This window comes from Pteropus medius, unplaced genomic scaffold (assembly GCF_902729225.1).
Source record: "Pteropus medius unplaced genomic scaffold, Ma_sr-lr_union100, whole genome shotgun sequence".
Lineage (NCBI taxonomy): Eukaryota > Metazoa > Chordata > Mammalia > Chiroptera > Pteropodidae > Pteropus > Pteropus medius.
In genome coordinates this window covers 5,464,968-5,483,138 of record NW_024342471.1, presented here as the reverse complement: position 1 = coordinate 5,483,138, position 18,171 = coordinate 5,464,968, and positions in this window count along the sequence as shown.

Sequence of the window (18,171 nt, the reverse complement as noted above, 5' to 3'; positions counted from 1 at the left end):
ACATGGTAGGGTAGTGGAGATGTCTGACCAAAACATTCCACATCTTCTCATCTTATTTAGAATTAAATCTAGTCACTTGCCAGATTCCACCACCACTCCTTCATGATTCGTGTCTTGCTTTCCCCCCCTCACCTCATCTCCTGTCACTTGCTAAACAATGGCCACTATGTTACTTGAAGCCTGTTCCTGCATTAGGGCCTTTGCACATGCTGTACCTGCCACCTGTGATGTCTTTTCCATTGGCTGACATCTTCTTATTCATCATGCCTCAGCTTGAATGTCACTTCTTCCAGGAGGCCCCCTCTGCCCTTCTCTAAAGCTGGCAGCCCTGCAGGTGTTCATTTCTGTTCTTTTCCTTTTTAGCGCTTGTGATTTGTGATTATTTAGCCTCTATCTCAATTAACCAATCGTCTGTCTCCTGTCTAGATTCTAGGCCCTCAAAAACACCGACTAGGCCTCTTGTTTTCTGTTTTATCCCAAGTGTCCAGGACAGTGCTTGGCAGCAAGTGGGCCCCCAGGAAATAATGGTTGAATAAGTGAAACTGAAGATTCTTCCAGGCTCTTCCAGAGAGTCAGTGGGTGAGCAGGGACTCCATGGAAAGGATACTTACTGACGGTGTGATATGCAGCATTGCCTCATCCTAGTCTCAGGCCTGATCCTCAGAGTGCTCTGGAAGGAAATAAAGATGAATAAGACCATGTCTACAAATAGTTTACAGTCTTGCGAGTGTTCTAGCTCACTGTCCACATCATTTGGTGAGCGTAAGGGCTGCTCCTCAGAATTCTGTGTTTGGTGGGCAGAGACATCACATGAACAACAAGCTGAGAGGAAGTGCCTGGGAAAAACTGGGGAGAGAAGTTGCTGAGCAGGAGTATAGGGAGCTCACAGGAGTTCCCAGGGTGCTCAGGTGGACACACGTATGGATAGCTTGACAGGGACTCCCATCCGTCGGCCAGGGACCGCATTAGCACTTGGGCTTTGGGGTCAGGCAGCCCAAAGCTTCTAAATCTGTAAAATAGAATAATAATGACTCTTCCTGTTTCAAATTATTGTGAGGGCCCTGAGGGACAGTAGGCTTAGCTGAAGCGGTGCTGTTCTAGAGTGTTCTCTGGGACCTTACCCTTCTCTCAAAGAAAATGGACCCTTGCCTGTGACTTTTGTGAAACCTGAGGGTGTTATCAATCATGTAATAAGGATAACATTTGAGATAGCTTAGGGGCCACTGGAAGGTTCTCCCTCAGAGTTCTGGGTTCGTTGGATCAGAAACATGGCACAAATACGCAGCCAAGGTTGGTTTAGGGCTTTGCAATTTACAAAGCCTTTCCACATTAGTGCATTGCATCCTTGTGCTAAGACAAATTCTGAGGCATAGAGAGGTTAAGTGATTTGCCTAAGGCTACCCAGCTGGCAAGTAAATGGCAGAGCTGAGACTGAAGCACAGACAACCTAGTTCCCCAGCTGGCCTCTGAGTGGAGAGATGGATCACAGAGCAAGTCTGTGGAGGCTGAGAGTTCTGCGGAGGGACACGAGGCTCCTATGGTTACTCTTGCCTAGCCTCTGTTCCCCATATCTTCCCCTCCCCCCCGGAAGTGGCTGGAGCTGAGGGGAGAGCCTGGGTGGGGTGCTGAGCCTGAGGGAGAGGCTTTAAGGCCCAGGCAAGAGGGTAGGAAGGGAGAAGATGGAGGAAGGTATCTCCCCCCATCCACGGAGCAGCTAAGGGGAAAGATAAAGACCCGAGGAGATGTAGCAAGGGCACAGATGAGGAGGAAAGGAAGAGGCCGGGAGGCGGAAGGAATAGCTGCGAGGGGAGGAAGCAGAGTCTGGAGTTTCAGGGCAGAGGGCTAAGGGTGGGGGGCGGGGGACGGGCAAGGCCTTTGGGTCAGGGTTCTGGACCCGGACCCCTGCCTCTCCAGACTCCACAGGTGGCAGGACCCTGAACTGGGCAGTGGTTTTCCCCCAACAGATGCCCCCATCACTCCTGTGCTAAGCAATACTGGGACCACTGAGGCAAGCCTCTCTGCTCTCACATACTCTGACACCAGCTGAATGACCAGATGAACACTATCCATGGCATTCATTCATTCATTCATTCAACAAATATCTATGCAGGGCTCACTACATACCAAGCTAGGCTCCTAGCAGGAAACAAAGTCCCTCTGAAGAGAGATTAAGTTCTTCGAGGAGCACCAGTCTCACGGGGAGATAAACAGAACACAGAAAACAAATCAGTGTACGATATCACATCAGGCTGCACAGCCGGTGAAGGGAAGACAAGTGGTTGGAGCAGAGCTGTTTAATGAGGATGATCAGGAAGGACCTCTCGGAGGAGGTGGCACTTGAGCAAAGATCTGAAGGCAGTGGGGCAGCAGCGATGTGAATCTGGGGGAAGAGCGTTCCAGGCAGAGGGAATAGCCAGTGCAAAGGCCTGTGGCAAGAGCTTGCCTGGCATGGGCGGAAGGGTGAAAAGCAAGGAGGCCGGTTTGAATGGTGATGAGTGAGTGAAGGGAGTGATGGAACATGAGGGCAGACAGGAGTGGCAAGGGCTGAAGCAGGGAGCCCAGGGAGGTTTGCGAAGCTGGCTGGTCAGCGAGGATGGCAGCTTTGCTGACAATCGGGAGCACTAAATATCGAGGGGAAAAAATGTACGGCATGCTTTCTACTGGTCAGGCAGTATTCTAAGTGCTTGTTCTTTTACTCCTCACTACAACTTTTAGATAGGTAGTTTTTATATCTACATAAATGATCTCTTTTCCCCCATTTTTTCTTTTCTAGCGAGGCCAAATTTACATAACATAGAATAGACCATTTAAAGCGGACAATTCGGCGGCATTTAGTACATTCAGTGTTTGCACAACTACCACCTCGATCTGGTTCCCAAACATTTTCATCACCAAAAGAAGACTCTGTACCCATTAAGGGCAAGTAGTATTTTTATTTTCATTTTTCAGATGAACATGCGCAGGTAGAGGCCCTTGTCCCATGTCACACAGCCAGGAAATGGAATGAGCTGGCTGCAGGTGTTGGGAGGAACACCTTGACAAGTTCCCTTGGATGAGCTTGAGCCAAGCCCCTTTGGGTACTCCCAGGTACCAGCACCCAACTGCCTTCAAAGGAGAGCATGCCCATGCCCCTGCTGGACTTTTGTTTTACAGAAGGAGTGAGAAGCGTTTGGGGCCAGAAAAGCAAAGATCATCAGGAAGGTCGAACAGTGGCCCCAGTACCCTCTCCCACGTGGCGCGGAACGGGGACACTGGAACCTGACTATGTTCTAATTCCCTTTCTCCCACCTGCCAGCTGTGTGATCTTGAGCAAGATCCCTTTCCCTCTACCTTTTTCCTTTCTTGTGAAGTGGAGTCAATGAGAGTACCCACCTCATTGAGTGCTGGGGGAAGCGAGTTACCCGTGAATAGTATGTGCTCAATAAATAGCAGCCTCTGTTCACTCCACAGCCCTTTCTGCTCCTGGAAATAAGTTCGGCAGATGCCTAAATGCAGACTCAGTGTTGGGACTTTGTGAACTGCCTGGGAGGAGGCACCCACCATTACCAGAAAAAATGCAGTTCAACTCATAAGCAATCAAATTCTCAAGGTTGAGAGGATGGTGTCAATTTTTAAAATAAACTATATTAGGATGTAACTGACATAAAATCAAAGGTACCCAAGGTTATCCAACTTAACTGTATCTCTCCGTGCGTTTACAAGTGTACGCCCTATGTAACTAGCGCCCAATGAGACTGCAGATCATTTCCAATGCCCCCGAAGATCCCTTGTGCCCCTCACATGTAAATCACACCTCCTGGGCGCAGGCCACCACTAATTTGATTTCTGTCACTGTCACTCGGTTTTGAGTCTTCTAGAATTTCATATAAGTGCAATCTGACAGCATGTACTATTTTGTGCCTGGCTTCTTTCACTTGTTTTAATGTCTCAGAGATTCACCCATATTGTTGCAAGTATCAGCAATTTGTTTCTTTTCATTGCTGAGTAGTATTCTGCCAAATATTTCTTAAGCATCTCCAGTGGGTCATTTTTCAGAGCCTCCCCACCCCCCACCCAGTGCATGTCCAAAACCCCTCTGCCTTCCCTTCCTGATTCTTGGATGTAACTCCGTCCCATGTGAAGGAGAGCCCAGCTCTGGGTAGGTCCTGGGAGGGCAGGAGAAGCCTTTATTCTTGGGGTGGACCACCCTCAAACAAGCAAACCTCACTCTTGCCAGTATTTTTTTAGTAAAACCCTGCCATCTTCTTCTGTGGCCTCATTCCTAGGCGATGTCACCCAGCCCCATGACTTTAGCCCACCTATACCCTGATGACCCTTAAATGTAGATCTAAGATGTAGATCCTGCCTCTCCCCTGGGCTCTGGACATTGAGATGCAGCTGCTCGTTAATGTGTCCTGACTTGCTCCTGCATTTCTCTCGACTCAGTAAAGGGGCCACCCAACACATAGCGACTTCCTTGTCTCCTCCCACCTCACCCCCTGCTTCTTGTCTATAACCTGGTCCTGTTAGCGCCATCTCTAACATACCTCTGAAATCTTATCCCATCTCCTCAACCCCACTGTCACCTTCATCTTTCAGCTGAACTGTAGGAACCCCCTCCAGCCATCAGTTTCAGACTGGAGAGCTGATGGCCATGGGCAGGTATGGGTTTGTGAGAACACAGCCGGGAACTCCAGGTCTAGATGGGAATCCTGCCTATGTTGCTACCCCTGTGTGACTCTCAGCAAGCCACATGCCATCTCTAGTCTCAGTTTTCTCCTTCCTAAACAGTGATGAATGTGTCTGCCTCACTGGATGGTCAAGAAGGTCCAATGAGATAACTTTGTCCAAAATGAGGAGAGGAGGAGAGATCTCCTGGAAGCCAAGATTTCATACCACATGTATTTATTCAGCACCTGCTACATGTCAGGCATAGTGCTTGGTTCTGGGTGCATGGTGATAAACAAAAATGTCACTGTCCTTGCTCTCAGAACTTTAACGGTAGTAAGAGAACAGAAGACAGAGGAGGGCATCTCTGGCAGAGGGCGTGGAGTACACAAGCTTGTGGAGGTGGGATGGAGAGAAGGTATCAGCCAGAGTTCAGTCTGCAGTGGCTGGCAGTGCAGAGATGGGGAGGGGACGCAGCCATCTCGCTAAGCCATGGGAGAATACAGAGAACATCAGACATCAAGTTCAGTTCAAGACCTGTGTTCAGGCAAAACTGAGATCTCCTTTGTAGAGGGGCAGGGAAGGAGCCCTTGTCCACAGGCTGTGGGGAACCACCTTCCTGCTGCTGTCACATACCTCCCGTGACTGGAGCCCCAGACCCAGTCTAGGACCCTCCCCAGCAAGGACACCCCTCTCCGGGAGTCCAGGAGAAGTGCCTGGGGTATTCATGACAGCATTTCTCACCTAGCGCCTCAAATCAATTCCTGCTTGGCCTCTGGGGGAATCGTATCTCGCGGAGTCCCCAGGGCTCAGCTCTTGGCCTCTGAGGCTGGAACAGGTCATGACCAGGCTTAAGAGTTACTAAAAGACCTCTGTGTGTGTGTGTGTGTGTGTGTGTGTGTGTGTGTGTGTGTGTGTAGAGAGAGAGAGAGAATGAGTGTGGGTGAGTATGTGTGAGACAATGAATGTCAGTGAATGAGTGTGTGAGAACAAGTGTGATTATTGTATGAGAGAATGGGTGTGAATGAGTGAATGAGATTAAAATGAGTGTGTGTATGTGTGAGAGAGAATGAATATGAGTGTGTTGTGTGTAGAGAACGAAAGATCACTTCTTCCCTGGACCAGGCAGCTGGACTAATGGGCCATTTCCCCCTGGTCCCGGGGCCTCCTGGGGCCCCCAGCTGCCCTGATGGGCCAGGTCAGCTCCCCCCACAGGAGCCCCCAGCCGCTCCCCACTCGGCTTTCCTTGTATTGTGCACAGCCTGGTTCCTCGAGGAAATGGGGCGGCTGTTGGGTGCGGGGGCGGCCGCCAGCAGCCCCACCCCCTTCCCCCCATTGTCACTCCTGGCTTTGGCCCTTAGCCCCTGCTGCGGACACTAAAAATAGTCCTGTTCACTGGGAGACAGCCGCACCCCTGAGTGGGCCTCCAGGCTTGGTGTGAGGTTGGGGTTGCCATGACAGAGCTGCCCCAGGGGCTGCGGTGTCCCTCCACGAGTGACCTGGGTCAAAGCACATTGGGGCTGTATGACCTCGAGTGGCCTTCTTCCCCTCTCTGAGCCTCGGTTTCTTCACCTGTAAAATGCGGACGAAGATATCTGCCTGCTGAGAATGAACAGAAGTGTGGCTAGGTCCCAAGTGCTCTGTTGTTGTCCTACCCCAAGGGCGGGGCTGCCTCAGTATCTGGAGAGCCCGAGGAGAGAGGACATAACATACGCCTCTTCCTTATCCCTAGCTGTGGCTGCCAGGGGCTTCCAACTTCTCCCACACAGAGGAGCCCCCTCTGGGAGTCCAGAAGTGTCTGCACGTTCACTAGGTGAGCCCTGGCAGGTGCCTTCTCTCTGCATCTCTGAGATCCATGTGAGTTCACCTCGAATTATGTGGCTGGCCTGGGACTCGAACCTGTGTCTTCAACCTCTGAGGGCTGTGTTTTTTCCGTTTTAAGGGGTTGCCTCTGTGCTGATGGCTCTAAGGACTTCCTGGCTGGGACAATCCTGCCTTTTAGACCACAAACACATGATTCATTGAAAAGGAAGACATTGGGCGGTGGGCACTGAGGCCTGAGCCGGGGGCTGGGTAGCTCCCCTTGAGCCTGTGTGGGCGGACGGCTGCCCTCTGGTGCCTCCACTGACCTGGGCCTACAGAGGAGAAGTTCCCGGCATGGCTGTCTGTCTGCTGGCCTCTTTATTTCCTTTCTCTTTTTGTTCTTTGTTCTTTTCCCTTTTTTAACCACAAAATATTTCACATATGGATTCCTTTGTACACTTTCAGAGTCTCAAACTCTTAGAATTATTCTTGTCACAGTTGCAATTTTATGTGTTTCTATGATTATCTATGTCTCCCTCTAATCCTGGGTCTTGAGTCAGAGGCTGGCACTTTATCATCATTTCGTGTATGTCCCCCACCCCCCAAATAAATAAACACTCGTGCCCAGAGTGTTCTTTCACTCAGACCATGATACTGTGTGGCTTTGTTTCCATCCACTTGTATTTTGGGATTTGTGGGGACCCCTTGTCACGGAGTTTAGTTAGTTATACATCTTGTCCATGGGGTTTTGGTTTGCTATCTAGTTGCTTTGCCTGTTTTGAGGTGGGGATTTGGGAAGATCCAAAACTGTGTTTCCCACAGCCACCCTCTCAGAACTTTGACTCTTTCTGAATATATATATGTATATGAAAAAAATCAGTGCTCAAGGTATTGAGTGCCAGGTCTTCCTCAGACCCTGGGGTGACCACTGTTACAGTTTGGGGCTCCCCACATCAAGCAAACTTAGGCACCTGGCTTGGTTCTTATGCAGACACTGGTGTATCCTGCTTTTTTGGACTGCACTTAGCACTATGTTTTGACATTGTTCCAAGTCAGTATACAGAGTACTTCCCTGTTTAAAAATAAAAATGGCTGCATATAAAGCAGGAATTTTTAGCTTTTTGTAACCATGGACCCCTTTGGCATTTGGCGACAGGAAGGACCACTTCTCATAACCAGGTTTTTAAAGCACATAAAATAAAGTGCGCAGGATTATACTTTAGGAAACCCACTATACCGAAATGCTGTTACTGCTATAATAACATGGATTCGTGATGCAGTAATAGATGAGTTTCTTTAACGGCACATTAAATAAAAGGTGTGGATGCGAGTCTCAGGTCTAGAGGAGCATAAACAATTCGTGGAGATATCTGCGACCACTGTCGTGTCTTCGACGTCTGTTGTGCCAAGGTTACTGCTAATCCTGCTATGGCTCATAGTTCACATGCACACATGAAGGAAATGCGGCATTTCAGTTAGAATTAGTGAATACAAAGTTGTTATTTTTTTCCCATCCAAGTTCACAGAGTCCCTAAGGTTAAGACCCCAGGTTAAACTCATCTAAAAAGTGTGGCCGTCTCCCACTTTATTCAACTGGTTTTTTACTAAAAAGTTACCCTGCTTCAGCATTACTCCAAATCTCGTCATTGCACGGTTGGGGAAACTGAGGCCCAGGCTAGTGAATAGATTGGGGTGACAGAACCCTGTGTCCTGACACCTGGCCCAGGTGCTTGCCCAGCTCCTCCTCGACCAGGCTGCTGGCAGGGAGCCGGCCTGCCCACCAAGAGCAGGTTGGCGTCTGGTGTCCTGTCCTGAAGGTGACCTGGCCCCGCCTGCGCCTTGCACCCCGCCCTGGCCGGCACAGCTGTGGATGTGACAGGAGGCTTGGCTCTGATTCACCCAGGCACATTCCTGGCCCAGCCACAATTTTTTTTTTGTGACTCTTTCTCCCACACCCCCCACCTTCACCCCCCTTTTCCTCAAAAATGCTCTCTCTCCCCAGAGGGTCCCTTTGGGCGGAGGCTTATGGAGGGAAGTGTGGCCTGGATTTCCTGGAACACGCGGAGCTGGAGTCCCAGTACTGGGAGGAGGGGAGCTCCTGGCAGCTGAGCAACACCCCTGTCCCCCAACGTAACTGGGTCCTCTGTAGAAAGGGGGTGAGCCGAAGCCTCCATATTCCCATTTTATTGGGCCCTCAGAGCAGAGGCGCCTCCTGCTGCAGTGATGGGGGAGTAAGTGAGACACCCTCCTAGGGAATCGTGGCTCTGTGACCTTTGTGTCTCTGTGACCTTGGACAAGTCACATGTTCTCACTGAGCTCTGGTTTCTTCCCTCCTTAGAGTGGGACTTGTGGTCAGTGAGGCACTGGCTGTGGTTGGGCCCTTCCTGAACCTGGAAGGCCAGCACCAGCAAGTAAGGTGTTTGGGGGGAGCTGGGGATACAGATTGGGGGAGGAGTGGGACTGGAGACTTTTCATTCTTCCTTCATTCATTCATGTGACAAATACCTGTTGAGCACTTATCACTGTGCAAGCACTGGGGCTCAGCTGTGAACAGGAAACCAAGTCTGCGCTGCCCTCATTGGCTCATAGTCGAGGAGCAGACAAATAAATGTCTCTGTGTGGGGAAAAATAAAGCAGGGTCTGAGGGTTTGGAGACAGCCTCTTCTGGGGTAACATGTGAGCAGAGGTGTGAATAAAGCAGAGGGATCAGTGGATGCTGAAGGCTCTGAGGTGAGAGCGAGGGACTGAGGAAAGGAAAGGCTGTGCAGAATGGGGACATGAGCAGAGAAAGGCATGGGGCTTGTAGGCTGAGGCAACGACTTCTCTCAATCCATGGGAAGCCACCAGGTGCTCTGAGCAGGCAGTGACATGGTCTGTAAAATGAGTCACTTAGGGGTCCTACAGGACGTGTGTACATGGAGCACAAGTTTGAGGCTGACCAGCTTAGAACTGGGCACGGCTCCTTGCTGGTTCTGGGATCGTGAGCAGGATGCCTCTCTGCCTCAAGCCTGTTTCCTCCTCAGTAAAGTGGGGCTCACAGCAACTGGATGGCTCAGAGGAAGGACCGTAAAAGGCACAGCTACAACTCTCCCTGGTGAGAGCTGCTCTTTCTGAATCTCTGTGGAGCGCAGCCACTCGCTTGGGGGACAGGCTGTGGTGGCAGAGCCAAAGGCGAGCTTTGAAACTGGGTGTGGCGGTGGCTTTGAGTGAGGCCGCTCAACTCTTGGGGACATGTGGAATCATGATATATCTGAGTCATCTGTGGTCCTTTTTCCTTTCTGGGTACAGAACTGGATTTAGGGGAGCCTCTGGGGCCGAGGAAGGGGGCAAGGAACCACCCTGAGATGTGCGTTTGTGGGTGGGGAGACCAGGGTTCCCGCCCTGAGTTTCTTTGTGGTCTCAGGATGCCCTGCCAACTACTGACCTTCCCAAGAGGAAGCTGGGACCCATTCGGTGTGCTCATTCACCTCCCTCTCTCCGTGCCCCGAGCCTCAGTTTCCTCATCTGTGAGGTGAGCACAGCAAGTCCCCACCCTGGCTGGTGGTGATGAGGAGGTTTGGGGAAGCAGTGGTTTGTCATGCATGGGGTGCTCGAACAGGACCTGTTCAGGCAATGGGCTAAGTGCTTTCATGCATTAGCTGAAAGCTGATGGGATCATGTCACTCCTCTGGAACCCTCAGTGGTTTTCCTTTGCTTTCCAGATAAAGAACAAACTCCTGGCCCAGGTGCTCTTCCTCATCAGTGCTGACTTTGTTCCTGCATCCGGGGCCTTTGCATTGCTCCCTGTACTCTTTCCCTTTGGCATAGTCAACTTCCACTCCCTGTTCAGCTCAGTTGCTGCCTCTTCCTAGAGGAAGCCCACCCTGACCTGCAGAGTAGGTTGCGTCCAGTGTTGCACAGTCTTAATGGTGCTGCCTGCTCTCCTGGTAATACCTGTCATTGGTGTGATTTCGTGTATCGGTGTAGTTGCCTGGTTACTGACTTTCTCCACGTTAAGACTGTGTACTCCATGTGGGCAGGAACATTGTCTCATTCATGACTGTATCCTCGACATCCAACACAGTGCCTGCACATAGTAGATGCTCAATAAATGCTGTTGTATAAATGGAGGGATATTATCTTCTTGACAACCAGAGGAAGGAGTTGGTATCATTCTCTCTCTTTGCAGATAAAGCGCAAGGAAGTTAAGTAACCCACCCCAACCAAGGTCACATGGCTAGAATCAGATGGTGTCTGTCTGGGGATGTCTCCCTGCCAGCAGGGCTCAGAGGTGGGCAGATGGGGTTATGCAGAGAGGAACTAAGACCATCTGGTCAGGGAGGGTGTGCAAGGGCGAGCCCCACCCATCCGTGTTTTCTCCATACTGATGGGGGTTTGTGGCTGTTTTCCTTAAGGGCGACTCAGGTGACCTTCAGGTTGGGGCCTCCAGTGGTCCCAGGGGCCGGCTGGGTGGAGGGCCCGGTCTGGCCAGGGCTGCTTTTCTCGCCCCTTTGCCTGCCCGCTGGCTTCACGCACAGATTACAACTTCCCCTCGCCGCTGTCTTACGCAGGCCACCTCCGGCTGGCCATTGTCTCATTGTTTGCTGAGGGAAGCTCCAGGAGGAAATTAACCTGCTGCTCACCCCAAGCAGGGAGTTTCACCCCCAGTCCCCACTGGGAATGCCTGGGGGCCTGGACAGGAGGGGGTGGGGGCAGGTAGCAGACAATACAGCAGGCAGCCTTGAAAGGAGTGAGCTCCCAGGCAAGGAAAAATGGCAACAGAGGCTAGATACACTGGCAAACATTTATTAGACCCTATCATGGGCCAGGCTGTGTGTCAGGGAGCTGAAGATACAGATGTAAGACAAAGATCTTCTTGAGGACCCTGTATCTGATGAGAAGTGCTGTGCAGAGGCCTCAAAGTCAAATGCCTCTGGGAACCAGTCAGGTAACAGAAATCTGAGGGCATGTGAGTAATGGGGAATGGCAGGGCCTCTGGCAAAATGAAGAATGCACGAGCTTCCTGAAGGCCTTTAGATTCCAATTTCATTTAATAAGTTGCTAATGAAACAAAATGAATCCTCAGACTGATGAAGCCTATAGAATCCAAGTCTAGACTTTTTTTTCCCATTTTTTATTTTTTCAGTCTAGACCTTTAGAAAGGAATTCGTATTCTGGGATGAAATTGAATCATGATTTTTTATTGGTGTCCCACACCTGTTCCCTCAGCCAGCATTGACTTTAGCGGTAGCCACTGTGGGCACTTCCCAGCTCACCGACAACATCTCATTTAAAGTGCCTGTCAGTCTTTCGACTTCTCTGAAGCCTGGAGAATTCTCTCAGTCAGGATCTGGGAGGAGTTGGTACACCATGAGGAAACCTTTAATCCCTGGGAGATGGAAGTTGGTGGATAAATTTCTTAGCCTCTTATCCAGAAGGTCTGAGTGAGATAGGAACTGGTTGCCATATTGGAAACTGACTCAATAACTCACCTTTATTGTCTTCCTTCCCTTCCTTGTCTCACTCTCCCAGATTCCTCTGGCTTCTTGGGCTACTGGTACCCAAATCCTTGTCTCAGGCTCTGCTCTCAGGGGGAACCTAAACTAAGACGATCTCTAATATTCTTTCTGAAAGAAACTGAATTCGGCTTCTCCTGTGCTCTTATTTATCCTGATGCCAGATAATGCAAACTTCAAATCAAACTTAGAAAAAAACCAGTTATTTCAGATGTGAACGTGATTTAGTGAGTCAAGCTTTCCCTTTCCTCCCTTTATTCCTAGGTTGATTGAAGTCCTTGGAGGGGTGGGGGCATCCTGATATTGGTTGGGGGGTGGTGTCTTTGACTGGTATTTCTAAGCTGTAGCATCCATCTGGCCCTCCAACATTCCTCTTCCCATCGGGAAAAGCCCCACCTGCATAGATACTTCGACCTCTAAGGTCAAAGAAGCATAGTTCATTCTGGGCCACTAACTGTAAGTAGAGTCACATCCTCTCTGTTTTCAGTTATCTGGGAAAGGATTTGAACATTTTTTTGTATCTCACAGGGCCCTGATACATGAATTCATCATTCAATCAAATATATTTGTTGAGCACCTACTGTATGTTGGGTGTTGTGCCAGGCACTGGGGATACAAAGATAAAGACAGATACGGTCTCTTCTCTCATGTCATTCGCCAGCCTATTAAAGTATATATATTTATAACTTACATATTGCGATGTCTGTTATAAAGGAAACAAATAGGGTGGCAGAGAATGCCTCTTTGGGCATCTTAATTTAAGCCAAGACTGAGTCTAAGGTCGGGGGAAACCACCAAAAGACTTAGCAGTAAAGGGAGGTGTCTGACTGTATCTGTAGCTGTAAAACATTTGGTAACATTGAAGGGATCTCCTGCATTTCTTGATACACTCTACCATTCCCCTATTCGTTAGTGGCCTCCATTATCTTAGAGAGGGGATAATGAGGCAAAAATGGAAGAAATTCTTTTCTGAATCTCAAAGACCAAAGCTTTTGGCTTGCAAGAGTCATGGAAATTTATTCAAAGCCCTGAGTAATTTGAGGGTGTACAATTTATGCCATAACTAATAGGGTGAGAAGAATAGATGAGTCAAATTAGTTTTCCTGTTTAGGAAATGAGATAAAGATTATCTGGGAGATGAGGGGAAGGAAAGTGTAGCAGAGAGATTTAGTTGTCATGCAAGGATCCGACTTCCCCTTCTTCTACAGCTGCAGATGGCCACACTGCTGAAGACTATATTTCTGTCTCCCTGGCACTTAAGTGTGGCCACCTGACTGGGTTCTGACCAAGGCTTTGTGAACCCAATGGTGTGTGTAACTTCTGGGTCATGAATTTAAAGAAAAAAGAAGCATTGTCTTACCATTCTTCTTCTCCCATTTCTGCCAGCTAGAATTTGACATGGTAGGGGCTCAAGCAGCCATATTAGCCCACAAGATGGAAGCCACATGTGAAAGATGTCAGAGCAACAAAATGGAAGGAGCCAGGGTCCCTGCCACCACGGGACTCCATGTCACCCTGGACTGCTTACCCTTTATTGGTTAATGAGAGAGAAATCAACTTTATCTTATTTAGGACACAGTTAGTTTGGCCTGTGTTACAACAGCTGAATCAGTATCCCAAGTAATACAGAGGGTCAGATGTAGGAAACTGTGGAGCATGCAGATACTGATATGTGAACCTGAAGAATACAGAAAACTTGGGTAATACTGAAGGATCAAAGAGCAAGACCTGGAGCCTTACTCCTAGGCTGAACCTAATGAAGCCATGAACCTAGATACCTGAGTGGATGTGCAGGCCTCCTGGACCAGGACCCTTTTTTTCACACAGAAAGAGTAAGTGACCTGAGGGGGAAAAAAAGAAAGTAGACACCCAAAATTTACTAGAATTAAGTTTTTACCACCTGGTGGAAGGAAGACTACTTATTTTGGGTGTGGGCTGAGAGTTATATCAGCTTCACATTTTAAAATAATGATGATAATAATAGTTATTATTATTATTATTAATAGTTATAACTATTATTATTATTCCTAGTCCCAACCCAGTAGTCCCAGGAGGCCGAATTTCATCAGTAAATTTTTGCTGAGCAGCAAGGCTCAGATTCAGGTCCCAGCCCAGCCACCAACTTGCCTTGAGCATGTTGCATCACTTCTCTGAGACCTGGTGATTTCACTGAGAACATAAAGGGGTTGAACTTCAGGTTGTCCACAGTGGCTCTTTCTGCATTGATGTTCTGTGGTTCTTCTCAGTGTCTGACACTAAAGGGAGTTCAGGAAAAGTGTGATAAAGTGTCTCTATTCCAATCTGCGAAGAGACAAGACACAAATACATGGACATACACATACATACACACTTAAATAAGAGAACATGGATAAGCAAACATCGCGGTAGCCAAGAGGAAATGTAGCATGAAGGTTTAAGATACAGGCTTTAGGACTGAACAGATCATCGTTACACCCCTATTTTCACCGCTAACTAACTGATGACCTTGGGCAGGTCACTGTACATCTCTGAGTCTTGACTTCCTTGCATTTAAAATGAAGATAATAATTCCTACCTTTAGGGGTCTCATGGAAATAAAATGAGGTAACATATGCAGAGTACCGAGCCCAGTGCACATGGTGAACATTCAATAAATGGTTGTTTTGATGAGAATTGTGAATCGTGGTAGGAACCAAGTGAAAAGTAGAGAAGGACAGGGCTAGGGGTTCTTAAGTGTGGAATAGAGAGGTCCCTGACGGTCAGGGTGTATGGAGAGGCTCTCGGACAAGGTGAGTAATGAATGATGCAGGGATGTGTAAAATGGTTAGCAGAGAGAATATGGTACTATTAGAAGAAAAAGGAAAAACAGACAAAGAAGCAAGGTGGACCCAGGCTTGGAAAAATCGCTTCTTCCCCTGAGCCTTATTTTCCTCATTTGCAAAGTGGGCATAGCAATACCTGCCTCGCGGTGTTGTTACAAGGATTACTTGAGATGACACATAAGTCAAGTGCCCATGAAGATGCTTGGATCGTGGGAGCTCATCAGATATTAATCTCATTCCTTTCTCTAGAGTGGGGACTCAAAACATCAGGGCTAGAAAGATCCTCAAAGAATATCCGTGATAACACACACATCAATTCATGAACTGTTCACGCATCATCCATCAATCTATCCAGCCATCATTTATCCATTTTTCATACGTTATTTCAAACACCAACAATTCATTCATCATCCATTCACCATCCATCTAACCAAACATCCATTCATCCTTCACCCACCATCTCTTCCTTATCCATCATTATGCATTTACCACCAAACCATTATCCATCTGTGTATCTATTCGATACCCATCTCTCATCAATCTATTTATCGTCCTCATATCCATTCAGTCAGCCAGCCACCTAGCCATCATTATTTTATCTATCTATTGTTCATAAATTATTCATCTGTTCACCATTCAGCAGCCATTAATAGCCATCCACCATCTCTCATGCATTCATTAGGTCCTCATCCATCGATTCTTCATGCATCAATCCATCTATTTATTTCTCATCTGTCAATCTGTTATTCCATTTGTCATTTATCTATCCACCATTTCTCATGCACCAAGTATCCATCCAACATATATTTCTCATTCATTTCTTTATATCTATCATTTGCAAGCCAAACATCAACTCACCATTTTATTCTTCATCCATTCCTCTTCCATCCACTATCCATCTTTTATTCATTCTTTCACTAAATATCTACCATTTATTAGCCACATCTATTATCATCTATGCATCTTAAGTCTATATAACCACATACCATCATCCTAACCATTTCATCTATTTATATCCATCCATCCATCCAGTCATCCACTCGTTTCATTTTTCATATCACCTGCTAAATAATCTGCACTAGAGATACAGACTAAATAAGCTACAAACTATCTTCAAGTAGTTCAGAGTCTAGTAGAGAAAGATAGACAAGCCAGGAAGTGGTTAGACATAGCATGATGGCTGCTGTAATAGAGGAATGATTGCACTAAGCCCTATGGGGAAGAACACAGAGGAGAAAGCCACAAACTATTCGAGAGAATGAAGGAGGGATTCACAAAGTGGGTGGCAGTTGAACTGAGTCTTAAGGGATGAGTGGAAGTTCAACTGGTGTTTTTGTGGGGGAAGAACTGAGTCCCAAAGTGGAGAAGTGACGGTGCAGAACCATACTGGGATTTAGCAATGGAGCAGAGACTTGCAACCAGACCTCCAGCCTCCTGGACTAGCCCCGTTTCTATTTCCCAAATCTGGGAACATATGTAAGTGTAAAAATCTACCTTGAAGCAGTGAGAGGAAGCTAGTACTGCAGGATCTGGATGTAGATTGGGTAGAAAAGGGCATTTCCTTAGACTCCAGCTCTTTATTCAGTGAGAGATGACAGCAGAAGCCCTAGGAACTGGCATGGATTTGACAAAGGGAAGGAAAAACTGGTCTTTGGGAGGGAGGATGGAATATGGAAAGGGAATAAAGTGAGGAACACCTAGATATTAGCTTCTTAGGTAAAATTGGATCAAAAAAAGAGACTTCTAGTATTTTCTTGTTACCTTTACTCAGATAATTAATAATAATATTTTTATTACCCTAGCAGTCATGTTTTATTGAGCAGAGACTATGTATAAAACATTGTGCTATAAGCCTTCCATGCATCATCTCATTTTGTCCCCCACTTACAGAAACCCTAAGTAATTATTACTTTTATCCCTATTTTACAGTCGAGGAAACTGAGTCTCTGTAAGGTTAAGCTAGGATTTAAATATAGTCCGTGTGGTAACAAACTTCATGTCTTTTCCACTCTTCAGTCTTCTTTGTTGCTTTTCTCTCATTATTCCTTGGACATGTATATGGTTATGCTAGTCACCAAGTGTGGAGGATGAATAGGGAAGGAGGAAAGGCAGTCAGAAGAGGAGAATCATATGTGATTTAGATATAATTACTTATTTAGTAAAATGTATGCTCCATCATATTGGAGATTCTCTCTATACCCCCAGACTCGTAAACAGTGTCTGGCACATAGTAGGCACCCAAAAGATATTTGTTCTTCTTCAAATTCTATTGCAAAAAAAATGGATGACCAATTAGAATATAAACTATATAGGTTTATCAGTTCTAACACAAATCCAAAGTAATGATAGCATGGAGAAGACAGAATTTTGTTTCTCTCAAGAATTTCATTTCTGAGTGTAAATGATTAAGGACTAGTTTGGTAGAATTGAGGTCCCAGGTTTCTTTTTTATAGCTCTGTCATCCCTAGGGGGTTGCCCTGGTCTCTGTGGTGTCAGATAGGTCCCCCATATCTACACCACAGCCAGTGGGCAGTGGGAAAGGTGAGGAGCAGCCACAAATTAGAAGATTCTCACATCACTCTTGTTCACATACCACTGGTCAGAATTTAGTCACATGGCTATAACTAGATACAAGGCGAGGTTGGGAAGTGTGGTCTTTATTGTGTGTGGCTAAGAATCCAACTAAAAGTCAGAAGATTTATTTTTATAGGAGGAGGGGAGAATGGATATGAGGGACAACTAGTGGTCTCTGCCACAGATGAGAAGAAGTTGTGTGGGCACCAGTAGTTTCATATTGTGAAGATTCTATAGGGATAGATATACTCTCCCCTACTAGACAGCAAGCTCCTTGAGGGCAGGGGGCTATTTTAATAATCACATTAATGTCTTTGGCAGCTTCTAGCTCAGACTTACGGAAGAGGACTTCTCAGACCCAGGACAGAGATTTGATAATTTGATGGAATCAGAACAAATGGGTAAGAGGGCTTTTGCCTGGTGATAATCGAAGTGGAGAGGACTAAAGGTCAGGCTGGGCGTCTGGGAGGTGGCCAGCAACAATGGAGAAACGAAGGAAGGTGACCTGCAAGAAGGCTGGACTGGGTGAAGGGGCAGAGAAGAGTCTGGAAAGGAGGAGGCAGCATGAAGATGGAGGAAGATGGCTTAGAAATCAAAACTCTTCCCTCAACAGATGCTCAATAGTCCACACAGCATCTTGGCCTCTGTTAACTCATTGGTGAAGATAGATGGTGCCTGAAGTTGGGTAAGGGTGGGGGGTGTGTCTTGAATACCATAGGTCCATTCCTGTCAGAGAGAACCATCACTGGTATCCATCCTTCCTTCCTTCCTTCCTTCCTTCCTTCCTTCCTTCCTTCCTTCCTTCCTTCCTTCCTTCCTTCCTTCCTTCCTTCCTTCCTTCCTTCCTTCCT